General features: G+C 46.1%; 1 protein-coding gene and 1 pseudogene across 1 annotated transcript in view; one reads left to right on the plus strand and one right to left on the minus strand.

Moving 5' to 3' along the window:
• The window catches only part of LOC126195714 (uncharacterized), a 586112-nt gene that overhangs the window by 236702 nt on the left and 335435 nt on the right, over positions 1 to 13975 (plus strand). The gene's annotated exons all lie outside the window — the stretch shown is intronic.
• On the minus strand, positions 1772 to 1889 carry LOC126195991 (5S ribosomal RNA; annotated as a pseudogene).

Consider the following 13975-nt stretch of genomic DNA (forward strand, 5'->3'; position numbering starts at 1 on the left):
AATTTCTCTGGCCTCCAGTTCTCGGGATCCTGATCATGAGTGGCAGCGAAACAATGCTGGCGTGAAACTTCGCTGTGGTAGTGGTGTGACTGCACGCTCTCCACTGCACAGTTTATGTGAACTCCGCCAGAATAACATTCCTTACAACAGTATCAGTGATTTACAATTAGAATCAGCCAACTTATGTAAATACATGGATGTATAAATTCGTAGGTACATCTACATCTGCATGATTATTCTGCTGTTTAGCGCCGTCCGGGGTGGCCGAGTGGTTCTAGGCGCTACAGTCCGGAACCGCGCGACCGCTACGGTCGCAGGTTCGAATCCTACCTCGAGCATGGATGTGTGTGCTGTCCTTAGTTTAGTTAGGTTTAAGTAGTTCTAACAAGGGGACCCCCCATCGCACCCCCCTCAGATTTAGTTATAAGTTGGCACAGTGGATAGGCCTTGAAAAACTGAACACAGATCAATCGAGAAAACAGGAAGAAGTTGTGTGGAACCGTGAAAAAAATTAGTAAAATATACAAACTGAGTAGTCGATACGCAAGATAGGCAACATCAAGGACAGTGCAAGTTCAGCAGCGCCGTGGTCCCGTGGTTAGCGTGAGTAGCTGCGGGACGAGAGGTCCTTAGTTCAAATCTTCCCTCGACTGAAAATTTTACTTTCTTTGTTTTCGCAAACTTATGATCTGTCCGTTCGTTCATTGACGTTTCTGTTCACTGCAATAAGTTTAGTGTGTGTGTTTTGCGACCGCACCGCAAAACCGTGCGATTAGTAGACGAAAGGACGTGCCTCTCCAATGGGAACCGAAAACATTTGATCGCAAGGTCATAGGTCAACCGATTCCTCCACGGGAAAACACGTCTGATATATTCTATACGACACTGGTGACGGCATGTGCGTCACATGACAGGAATATGTTGTCGACCCACCTAACTTGTACACTTAGCGAACGGGTAAAAAGATTCTTCTACCTTGCGCGATTTAGGTTTTCTTGTAGATGTGATAATCACTCCCAAAATAGTGATGAAAACATAAGAGTTTGTCAAATAAAGTGAAAATAAAAAATTAAACTTTTCCCTCGAAGGAAGACTTGAATCTAGGACCTCTCGTTCCGTAGCTGCTCTCGCTAACCACGGGACCACGGCGCACCTAGACTCGGAGTGTCCTTGATGTTGCGTATCTTCGCATGGACTACTCAGTTTGTATATTTTACTAATTTTTTTCATAGTTCCACACAACTTCTTCCTATTTTCTCGATTGATCAATTTTTCAAAGTCTATCCACTGTGCCAACTTATAACTAAATCTGAGCGGGGTGCGATGGGGAGGTTCCCTTGTAAGTTCTACGGGAGTGATTACCTTAGCAGTTGAGTCCCATAGTGCCCAGAGTCATTTGAACCATTTATTTGCAGTTTAGCAGAGGGTTGGTAGAAACAATTTCGGTCTTCTCGACCGTTCCATTCTCGAATACACATAGGAAAAAAGAAACCTAAATCATGGCACTGGTATGTAATGATTCCTTTTGAGGATCGTCAAATATGGCTGCTCCTCTTTCTTTAAATTTAGTGAGTGAATTAACGTTAACTCCGTCCGAACAGGCCTTGGAAGGCCCAACGGTACCGACCGGCCGCCTTGTCATCCTCAGCCCAAAGGCGTCACTGGATGCGGATGTTGAGGGGCACGTGGTCAGCACACGCACTCCCGGAGCCGCTTCTTCTCAATCAAGTAGCTCCTCAGTTTGCCTCACAAGGGCTGAGTGCACCCCGCTTGCCAACAGCGCTCGGCAGACCGGATGGTCACCCATCCAAGCGCTAGCCCAGCCCTACAGCGCTTAACTTCGGTGATCTGACGGGAACCGGTGTTACCACTGCGGCAACGCCGTGGGCAGTAGGTGAATTAAGATTGTTGAATTTAATTATGTCTTTATATATATATATATATATATATATATATATATATATATATATATATATATATATATATACACACTGCTGGCCACCGTAAATGCAACACCCTGAAGGAAGCATCCGAATCAAGTGAAATTTACACCATGAGTTTGCATCGATGAGATATGCAACTGATTAGAATTTCAGCGCAGACGCACATCACGCGCGCCTGTGGCGCCACCACATAGCGCCATTTAAGGCTTGGCGATTTCGACGAGTGTAGTTCGGCACGTGTGTTTACCTTGTGGTTGTTTCACAAGACGATCAGTTATGCCTCGTAGACAACAGCGAACATCTTTTGATCAAGTATCCGAGTTCGACAGAGGAAGGATAGTGGCTTACCGAGATTGTGGATTATCATACAGAGAAATCGCTAGTCGTGTTGGACGAATCCAAACAACTCTAATGCGGATATGTGACCGTTGGATGCAGGAAGGTACGACGGACCGACGTGGTCGATCGCATTCACCTCGGTGCACCACTGCATGTGCTGATAGGCAAATTGTGCGCATGGCAGTGACGGATCGCTCAGTGACATCCCGAACCGTAGCACAGCACATTGCGTCTGTAACGCATCATCCAGTGTCTGCGCGTACCATTCGACGCCGTTTACAGCAGAGTGGTCTGTCCGCAAGACGTCCATTGCTTCGTCTACCATTGACGCAGAACCGCAGACGTCTCCGTCGCCAATGGTGTGATGACAGACGGATGTGGACGGCAGAATGGAATGACGTTGTCTTTACTGACGAGGCACGCTTCTGTCTGCAGCACCACGATGGTCGGATTCGAGTGTGGAGACACCGTGGAGAGAGGATGCTGGACAGCTGCATTATGCACCGCCACACTGGTCTTGCACCGGGTATTATGGTATGGGGCGGTATTGGATATTACTCTCGCACGCCTCTAGTACGCATTGCCGGTACTTTAAATAGCCGGCGCTACATATCCGAGGTGCTGGAGCCAGTTTTCCTAGCTTCCCTTCAGGGCTCGGCCACAGCCATATTTCAACAGGATAATGCGCGACCACACGTGGCACGCATTATCCAAAGGTTCTTCGTCAATAACCAGATTGAATTGCTTCCCTGGCCGGCTCGCTCTCCGGATCTTTCGCCGATAGAAAACATGTGGTCCATGGTTGCTCAACGAGTGACCCAGATTACATCCCCAGCTGCCACACCAGATGATCTTTGGCAACGTGTGGAAGCTGCTTGCGCTGCTGTACCCCAGGAACACATCCAACGTCTCTTTCACTCAATGCCGAGACGTGTGGCAGCGGTGATCTCCAACAATGGCGGCTACTCTGGCTACTGATTCTGGCAGGAACCACATGTCACAGACGTCTGTAAACGTAATCATTTGATACTTGGTCAACATGTTATCTACAAAATAAATTGTGTTGTGCTACCTCTTGTCTTTCTTGGTGTTGCATTTACGGTGGCCAGCAGTATATATATATATATATATATATATATATATATATATATATATATATATATATATATATATATATTCGTCGTTTCTCCCTGTGTAGGAGAGACTAAAAAATATTGGCATTCGGAGGATGAAGTTGGCGATTGAATTTCGTGAAAAGATCTCGCCGCATCGAAAACGTCTTTGGTTTAATTACTGCCACCCCAACGTGCTTGTCAACACACTGTCTCCTACTTCGTGATACTACAAAACGAGCTACTCTTCTGTGTGCTCCATCTAACCTATCTGGTAAGGATCCCATACGCGAAGCCACGGACAGGCCTAGTGTAGGCAGTCTCTTAAGCATATTTGTTGCATCTGCTAAGTGTTCTGCCAGTAAAAGGCAGTCTTTGTTTCGCTACCCCAACATTTCCCATGTCATGGTTCCAGTTTAATTGTATGGCACCCATACCAAATAGGATTACTGTGAGGTGTCGAAATCGAGCCGGCCGCTGTGGTCGAGCGGTTCTAAGCGCTTCAGTTGGGAACCGTGCTGCTGCTGCTACGGTCGCAGGTTCGAATCCTGCCTCGGGCATGGATCTGTGGGATGTCCTTAGGTTAGTTAGGTGTAAGTAGTTCTAAGTCTAGGCGACTGATGACCTCAGATGTTTAGTCCCATAGTGCTTAGAGCCATTTTTTTCGAAATCGAACATAATCCCAGTTCTAGGTAAGGCAGTACGCGTATTTCGGTTCATTTGGAGGTTACTGGCAAAATGCACTCAGGCTACGAAAGACACTGCTTACAAGTTGCTTGTGCGTCTCAGAACATAGCTCAAATATGTGAGACCAGTACGAAATAAGACCAGTATAAAATACTGAAAGTATACAATGCAGGGCGGCACAAATGGTCACAAGTTTGTTTGATTCACGGGACAGCGCACGAAAATGTTGAAAAACCCTTGAAGATACACTCCTGGAAATGGAAAAAAGAACACATTGACACCGGTGTGTCAGACCTACCATACTTGCTCCGGACACTGCGAGAGGGCTGTACAAGCAATTATCACACGCACGGCACAGCGGACACACCAGGAACCGCGGTGTTGGCCGTCGAATGGCGCTAGCTGCGCAGCATTTGTGCACCGCCGCCGTCAGTGTCAGCCAGTTTGCCGTGGCATACGGAGCTCCATCGCAGTCTTTAACACTGGTAGCATGCCGCGACAGCGTGGACGTGAACCGTATGTGCAGTTGACGGACTTTGAGCGAGGGCGTATAGTGGGCATGCGGGAGGCCGGGTGGACGTACCGCCGAATTGCTCAACACGTGGGGCGTGAGGTCTCCACAGTACATCGATGTTGTCGCCAGTGGTCGGCGGAAGGTGCACGTGCCCGTCGACCTGGGACCGGACCGCAGCGACGCACGGATGCACGCTAAGACCGTAGGATCCTACGCAGTGCCGTAGGCGACCGCACCGCCACTTCCCAGAAAATTAGGGACACTGTTGCTCCTGGGGTATCGGCGAGGACCATTCGCAACCGTCTCCATGAAGCTGGGCTACGGTCCCGCACACCGTTAGGCCGTCTTCCGCTCACGCCCCAACATCGTGCAGCCCGCCTCCAGTGGTGTCGCGACAGGCGTGAATGGAGGGACGAATGGAGACGTGTCGTCTTCAGCGATGAGAGTCGCTTCTGCCTTGGTGCCAATGATGGTCGTATGCGTGTTTGGCGCCGTGCAGGTGAGCGCCACAATCAGGACTGCATACGACCGAGGCACACAGGGCCAACACCCGGTATCATGGTGTGGGGAGCGATCTCCTACACTGGCCGTACACCACTGGTGATCGTCGAGGGGACACTGAATAGTGCACGGTACATCCAAACCGTCATCGAACCCATCGTTCTACCATTCCTAGACCGGCAAGGGAACTTGCTGTTCCAACTGGACAATGCCCGTCCGCATGTATCCCGTGCCACCCAACGTGCTCTAGAAGGTGTAAGTCAACTACCCTGGCCAGCAAGATCTCCGGATCTGTCCCCCATTGAGCATGTTTGGGACTGGATGAAGCGTCGTCTCACGCGGTCTGCACGTCCAGCACGAACGCTGGTCCAACTGAGGCGCCAGGTGGAAATGGCATGGCAAGCCGTTCCACAGGACTACATCCAGCATCTCTACGATCGTCTCCATGGGAGAATAGCAGCCTGCATTGCTGCGAAAGGTGGATATACACTGTACTAGTGCCGACATTGTGCATGCTCTGTTGCCTGTGTCTATGTGCCTGTGGTTCTGTGTGATCATGTGATGTATCTGACCCCAGGAATGTGTCAATAAAGTTTCCCCTTCCTGGGACAATGAATTCACGGTGTTCTTATTTCAATTTCCAGGAGTGTAGATCCCAATACTCTCGCGAAAGCCTTCTTGATACGCGAAAAGGACGTTTGAATTTGTATTTGAAAAAGGATGGAGAGAACGATTCTTGGAATATTTATTGTAAAATGTTTCTATTTACTATTACGTAAAGGGATTGAAATGCAGTAAACAGCACAAACAGCTTTATTTCAAAGCATCTTGTTTTTCTCGGCCTCTAGCTTTGATAACTTTCGTCAGTATGCACACTTCGGTCGCTCTTATCTGATGTATACCTTTTTTGCAATATTTTTAACTCTTGTCTGCTGAAGAGCACATTCCAACCAAATGATTTACGAAACTGCACTATAGTGACGAGCTTCAAAGAATTTCCCATTTTCCTGCAATGCAGTTTCACAAGGACTACCCGGTTTATAGTTGTAGGAATACATTTGTCTCTTCCGGAAATGATGTCTCCTAAAGGCCGAAGCTGTTTCGTCTGATCAATTCGGGATATTCTGAGTGTAATATCTGCTAAAATGTTTGCGTTATCAGCGTTCACATTATATGTGTAATTACTGTTTCAGTGCAGCTTATAGAAGATTCAGAATTAGTTTCCTTTCCTGAATCTGTTAATGAAGCAATATAATCAACAAATAGTTTGCGATGTGGTCTTCCCCTGTTTAATCAAATTACTTTCGTCCTTTCTCTTAATACGTTAATCCTTCTGAACAACTACGGTGGAAGCGCGCAGTCCTGGCATTCACCTTATTGGTATGAGCTGTTCTTTCGTCTCTATTAGTGGTTATTTTTGTACAGTGCTTCCTAAACAGTAGGTTGACAGTGAACTCACAGGATGATGCACAACTTTGGACCGTTGAAGTGAGAGACCTTTCGCAAACTAATAACAGCTCCAAAAATCTTGCTGTTCTGTCGCAGTCTCTTCTTCGCTTTCATTATCATGACTGACTAAATTTTTAGATTCTGGAAGTGCGAGGGGTAAATTTTTATTTATGACGCCGAAGGAATCAAGCCCTGAAACTTGATGTTTGCCCTTCTCTGCGTATTCATACCTCAACGCAACATATTTCCCGAAACATTACTGACTTGGCGAAGAATGTCACGTAGGGGCTTGACTAGAGGTATTACGCTTCTGCATGACAATGCAAGACCCCATACCACCAATGCCACACGAAATGTGTTGAATCAGTTTGGATGGGAGATTTTCGAGCATCCACTCTACAGCCCCGACCTCTCCCCAAGTGACTTTCATCTCTTCTGTCTCATGAAGCCTTCTGTGGGGAAAAAGTTCCACAACGATGCTGAGGTGCAGAATGAAGTGACTTCGTGGCTCCAGACGCTGGCTTCGGACTCCTGTAACCTGGACATACAACTGATGGTGCACCAATTTAGTATACGAGGTGCGACAATAAAGTAATGAGACTGATGTGAAAAAAATGTTGTTTACCTTTTTAGTCAAGTTTAATGTTGCATCCTTCAAAGTGGTTCCCTTCTGATGGCACACACTTTTTCCAGCGCTTCTACCATTCATGGTAACATTTCTGGAACTCATCTTCTGCAATATCCTCCAAGACGCTCGTCACAACTTTTTAGAAATCTTGTGTTGTTTGTACATGGTATCCCTTGGCCGCCGTTTTCACTCTTGGAAATAGAAAAAAGTTGCACGGAACGATATCTGGTGAATAAGATGGCTGTGGTAGTACTGAAATTTGTTTTGAGGTTACAAATTGCTGTACTGACAGAGCAGTATGGGATGGCGCATTATCGTGATGCAGAATCCAATTATCAGCAATGTTGGCACGGACACAAAGAACTCTTTTATGAAGTCTTTCTAAAATTTCTATGTAGTAATATTGGTCAACTGTTTGTCCAGGAGGCACCCACTCTTTATGAGCAATTCCCCTGGAATGGTCGTCCACTGCTGTCTTCATCTTCAACATTCGTTCTGCCTTGACTAAACATTTTATGTCAACGAAAAACTTGAGCCCTTGATATAACCTCCTCTCCAAAAGCCTTCTGAAGCTTACCGTAAGTTGTCGTCGCTTTTTCAACCAATTTAACGCAAGCATTCATTTCACTTTTGACTTTGACATGCGAGCTTTTTTTGGTCTGGGTGCCCCCTTTGAGCACCATTGCAGACGATAGCGTTTTATCTCTGGATAATACTGAAAAAGCAGCTTTCATCACCAGTGATAACACAGCTCCACAATTCAGGATTGATTTCCGTTTTCTCTAACAGATCGGCTACCACATTTTTCTGTTTTTCTCGCTGTTGTGGTGTGAGATTTCTGGGGACCATTTTTGCACAAATCTTTCTCATATCAAGATCTTCAATTATTATTAGACGAACCGTTTCTCGATTGATGTTCAGTTCTTCTGCAATCATTTTCATGGATAATCTTCGATCTGATCGTACGAGTTCACACATCCTGGCCAAGTTGACATCCATCCGTGAGGTTGATGGTCGTCCACTGCTGTCTTCATCTTCAACATTCGTTCTGCCTTGACTAAACATTTTATGTCAACGAAAAACTTGAGCCCTTGATATAACCTCCTCTCCAAAAGCCTTCTGAAGCTTACCGTAAGTTGTCGTCGCTTTTTCAACCAATTTAACGCAAAAAGAAATGGCACACTGTTGCGCAGTATTATGTGGTTTCATTTCTGTGACGAGAGACACACATGTGTTAACTGATTACAGCACAACTCACGCGTGAGCAGTTGCATCGATGTGCCGCTTGGACTAGAAGCAGCTTATAGACCAAGGTCAAAGATATTGTGCCTTTGCAAGCCTGCAGGGTTGCCACGTCTTGCAAAGAAAATAAGTCTCATTACTTTATTGTCACACCTCGTAAGTCTCAACAATTGTGGCGGCTATGGTGAGAATTAGCCAGTGAATCTATATAAATATTTCGTACTTGGCGGTTTTTGTTTTCTTTATCGGTCATCAGAACTTACTTTCTGGATGCACCTTGTTTAGACTGCTGGGGAAATAAAATAGTGAACCTGGAAAGACGGCGTCGATTTTTATCCGATGACGGCGTATGTCGCCTGGGGGATTGTGGATGTAATGATAATGGTTTCACTGTCGTCCGCTAACAGATAGCGTAGTGGCGTAGCCACCGGAGCGCCATCTGTGTATACACTTTTATACGGAATGCTCACACCGAGAAGGCTCAGCGTGGTGCAGAAGTGTGAAGCAAGCAGGCAACGATGCCATGGAAACGCACTCGTGCTTCCTACAGCCAACAGATCGAAATTGAAAGGTGTCAAATAGTGACCCTCTGAGCGGCGGGATGGCCCTTTCGTAGAATTGCCACACGACCTGGACATGCTGCGACAGTTGTGTTACGATGTTTGTATGAGTGGTCACGTGAATGTTCTCACAACCGTAGACGAGGTCTGAACGTCCATGCAACACAGACGCTCCACCCCCCCCCCCCTCTCCCCGCCCCCACGATCGTCGTATTGTAAGGACAGCTACCACAGCCCAGACATGTCAACAAGAACTGTAGCGAACTGGTTATTAGCAACGGGACTTCGGGCACGCACACGTCTAGCCCGCCTTCCACTCACTTCACAGCATCGACATGCACGACTAAACTGCTGCCGTCAGAGGATCACACAGAAGATGGAATGGCGCGCCGTGATCTTCAACGATGAAAGCAGATTCTGCCTGCACGAAAGTGGTTGCCTTTTGCGGTTACGACGTAGACCTGGTAAGCACTGTCTCCTCGAGGGCATTCGTCCAACGCACTCCAGGCCCAATACGGTCTGGGTTGCGATAAATTAAAACTCTCGTTCAGCTTTTGTGTTTGTGGAGGGGGTGTTAACCAACACTCGGTACGTGCAGAATTCTTTTAGACTCATTCTTTTGCTCGTCTTACAGCAGGAAGGTGACAGGTTGTTTCAACAGGATAATGCTCGCAAACACTCCCCCTTATACTGAACGTCCCTAGCCAACGCGATGTACGGACTTGCCTCCGATCGAGCACGTGTTAGACTCGTTCTTTTGCCGTTTTTGCAACAGGAAGATGATCTGTTGTTCCAACTCCGCTGCAGAGTGAAAATCTCATTCTGGAAACATCCCCCAGGCTGTGGCTAAGCCATGTCTCCGCAATATCCTTTCTTCCAGGAGTGCTAGTTCTGCAAGGTTCGCAGAAGAGCTTCTGTGAAGTTTGGAAGGTAGGAGACGAGGTACTGGTAGAATTGAAGCTATGAGGACGGGTCGTGAGTCGTACTTGGGTAGATGGAATGATGGTACAGTACTTGCCCGCGAAAGGCAAAGGTCCCGAGATCGAGTCTCGGTCCGGCACACAGTTTTAATCTGCCAGGAAGTCTCATATCAGCGCACACTCCGCTACAGAGTGAAAATCTCATTCACGATAATGGTCGCCAACACTCTGCCCGTTTTACTGAACGTTCTGTGCAAGACTTATAGCAACATCCCTGGCCGTTACGATCTCCGGACGTGTCGCCGATCGAGCAGGTGTGGGATATGATAGGACGAGAAGTGACTCATGCGACCCATCAACCAAGAACCCTTACAGAACAGGTCGGGTAGGTGTGGCATAATGTATCCCAGGACAGTATTCGCCATCAGTACGGTCGACTGGACGCCAGAGTTAGCACCTGCATTGTCGCCCGTGGAGGCTACACCGCGTGCTAATATGGGTGTTTCAGCATGGGTCACCGCGCGAGGTAGCCGCGCGGTCTGAGGCGCCTTACCACGGTCCGCGCGGCTTCTCCCGTAGGAGGATCGAGTCCTCACTCAGCCATAGATGTGTGTTTGTCCTTAGCGTAAGTTAGGTTAAGTTAGATTAAGCAGTGTGTAAGCCAAGGGACCGATGACCTCAACAGTTTGGTCCCATAGCAACTTAGCACAAATTTCCAAAATTTCAGCATGGTTCGATACCTGGTACCTCAGAACCGCTTGCGCTGTTGCTCTGTGAATGTAATCATTTCATGTGCTCCATATGCACTATTGCAACAATGAATCTTGAGCTAATTGGAAACCTCTAAAAGGATGTACTAATTTTTTCCAGCAGTTTATATGGGGAAATATATAATGACACTAACATCATGCCATACATATGACAGTTATATTACGAAAAAATGCCAAAAATAATACATTACTGTACTTTAGTGCATGTCAAAATCTAAAAATCTTCTGACACATGTACACGTTAGCGTCGTGTATGTGTGCTGGGTACTTTAACTATAAGAATGGAACTATATTAAACAAGCGAGGATCAACGTATATAGTGAAGATGGAATAAATTATATAAGGTGTTACAATTGTTCACTTCCTTAACACTGTAAGGTTATAAATGCGCTTGGTGGTCAGTGGGAGTCGGTGATATTCATCCTTACTGCTGAGCTGAGATTGCGAGGTGTGTTCCTGGGATCTGAGTTGCGGAAGACTCGGTATAAATAATAATAGGTGCAGGGTAAAGAAAATTAGATTATGTTTGGATCAGTGGTGAATTACGTTAGAGTTATTCCGAGGACGTCGGACGGCTGCTCGTGACGTCAGAGCAGGCAGGCTCTCAGGATCTGCAGAGGGGTGCGGCGTGCCATAGATCTGCCTCACGGCGAAATTCCATGATCGTGGGACTCGATGCCTAGGGAGATCTATGTATCGAACAGAACTTTTTTTTTTTACCCGTAACAGTACAGAGTCAATACATGTTCTATGAATTCGTTGTCGGTCGGAAGTTAAACCGATTTGTAATTAGGATAACAAACCATGTTTGTGAACCAACATAACAGCGGTCATTTCACAGCAAAAGCAGACGGCAGGGTAGAAGGCTAGCTCCCACCGAAACGAGCAAGAAGATAACGTCAAGAAGGAGAGAACCCTCGGAACATGAATCCCATCAAACCATATTTGTGTACACTGCTCATATGAAAACTGAGATAACTGGCGGGAAATCGTATTCAGAGGTCATATTTTTACTCTCCTCAGAGATCTTACGTTCCTACCTCAGTAGCATTTCTAAATTAGTTTCCAAAATTCGGGATTATACAGGGTGATTCAAAAAGAATACCACAACTTTAAAAATGTGTATTTAATGAAAGAAACATAATATAACCTTCTGTTGTACATCATTACAAAGGGTATTTAAAAAGGTTTTTTTCACTCAAAAACAAGTTCAGAGATGTTCAATATGGCCCCCTCCAGACACACGAGCAATATCAACCCGATACTCCAACTCGTTCCACACTCTCTGTAGCATATCAGGCGTAACAGTTTGGATAGCTGCTGTTATTTCTCGTTTCAAATCATCAATGGTGGCTGGGAGATGTGGTCGAAACACCATATCCTTAACATACCCCCATAAGAAAAAATCGCAGGGGGTAAGATCAGGGCTTCTTGGAGGCCAGTGATGAAGTGCTCTGTCACGGGCTGCCTGGCGGCCGATCCATCGCCTCGGGTAGTTGACGTTCAGGTTTCATAACTAACCTTTTTCGTAGGACTCTCCATACAGTTGATTGTGGAATTTGCAGCTCTCTGCTAGCTCTGCGAGTCGATTTTCCTGGGCTGCGAACAAATGCTTGCTGGATGCGTGCTACATTTTCATCACTCGTTTTCGGCCGTCCAGAACTTTTCCCTTTGCACAAACACCCATTCTCTGTAAACTGTTTATACCAATGTTTAATACACCACCTATCAGGAGGTTTAACACCATACTTCGTTCGAAATGCACGCTGAACAACTGTCGTCGATTCACTTCTGCCGTACTCAATAACACAAAAAGCTTTCTGTTGAGCGGTCGCCATCTTAGCATCAACTGACGCTGATGCCTAGTCAACAGCGCCTCAAGCGAACAAATGTACAACTAAATGAAACTTTATAGCTCCCTTAATTCGCCGACAGCTAGTGCTTAGCTCTGCCTTTTGTCGTTGCAGAGTTTTAAATTCCTAAAGTTGTGGTATTCTTTTTGAATCACCCTGTATATTAGAGTATAGTAATATGATACAAAGTGTGGAATGAAAGAAGTATTTATTATGACAGTACACAGATATGACGATGACTTTTATAGATATATCAGAAGATTTTTAGATTCTGACACGTGTTAAAGCACAGTGTAAGTAACGTGTTATTTTTGACAATTTTTCGTGAGAACTGCCATACGTATTGCATGCTGTTTGTGCTGCGAGGGCTGTTCGAAAAGTAAGGTCCGATCGGTCGCGAAATGAAAATCACACTAAAAATGAAAAATTTGTTATTCGCAACAGTTAGCCACACCTTCCAGCTACCTCTCTACATAGTCGCTGCTCCGACTTACGTTTGTCGTCGCGTTATACAAACTTTCCAGTGCCCTCGTCACGGGAAGCAGCCGCCTGTGCTTTTTGCCAATTCTCTACGTTGGTCTGCCTTTCGTTGTTTGTGCCAAAATGTTGTCTTTGCAGCCAGCGGTTCATGTGAGCAGAGATGAACAACGGAGGGCTGTATTGTGGGTGATCAAACACCTCCCATCGAAAACTCCGCTATGCGGCTGAAAATTGTCTTGAAAAAAGAAATGCATGGCATTTATGTTATGTGGGCTGCATAGCTTTAGGCGAAATCTCCCACCAGATCTACATGCTTTGTGGGAGACGCTGTTGTTTTAGACATTTATAGGTGATCATTTTGCGCTTTGACCTGAAAAGAGCTACGTGAAGCGGTCGACAGGCACACTAAAGACATTGCCCAACACATCTGCGCAAAGTTCCGTCGGATTTTGAAAGTGGTTTCCATTTCGCACCTAATCGGACCTCACTTTCCGAATTCGCCTGGTATTATAGAAGCTGACTCTTCGATGGTGTTACATACTTTCAGGGATGATGGAGAAGGGTAAATGTATCAATCTGAGGTAAGGGCCCGGGAACGACCGAGTCTAAAGTTAAAATGGAAAACCGTTCTAATATATCTGACAGTGTAATACAAGAACCGGTTCTGTTGTTGCTAAGATTGTACTGTGGACAACTTTCAGAGGTGGTAGTATGGACCAAAACAAGAAAAATAATTTATAAATATGGGTCTGAAATGTACCAGTACATGTATTCCACCACTGGACTCTCATTTGGGAGGACAGATAGGTTTGCTGGGATGGTTCCTTTGAAAAGAGCACGGCCGATTTCCTTCTCTGTCTTTTTATGCTCGGAACTTCTTCTCCTTCTCTAATGACCTAGCTGTCGACGGGAAGTTAGAATCTGATTTCCTCCTCCTGCATTTCGCTGTCGAAACGACCAAAGTGATTTTCGCTTAT

Source organism: Schistocerca nitens, chromosome 7 (genome assembly GCF_023898315.1).
Source record: "Schistocerca nitens isolate TAMUIC-IGC-003100 chromosome 7, iqSchNite1.1, whole genome shotgun sequence".
In the NCBI taxonomy this organism is placed as follows: Eukaryota; Metazoa; Arthropoda; class Insecta; order Orthoptera; family Acrididae; genus Schistocerca; species Schistocerca nitens.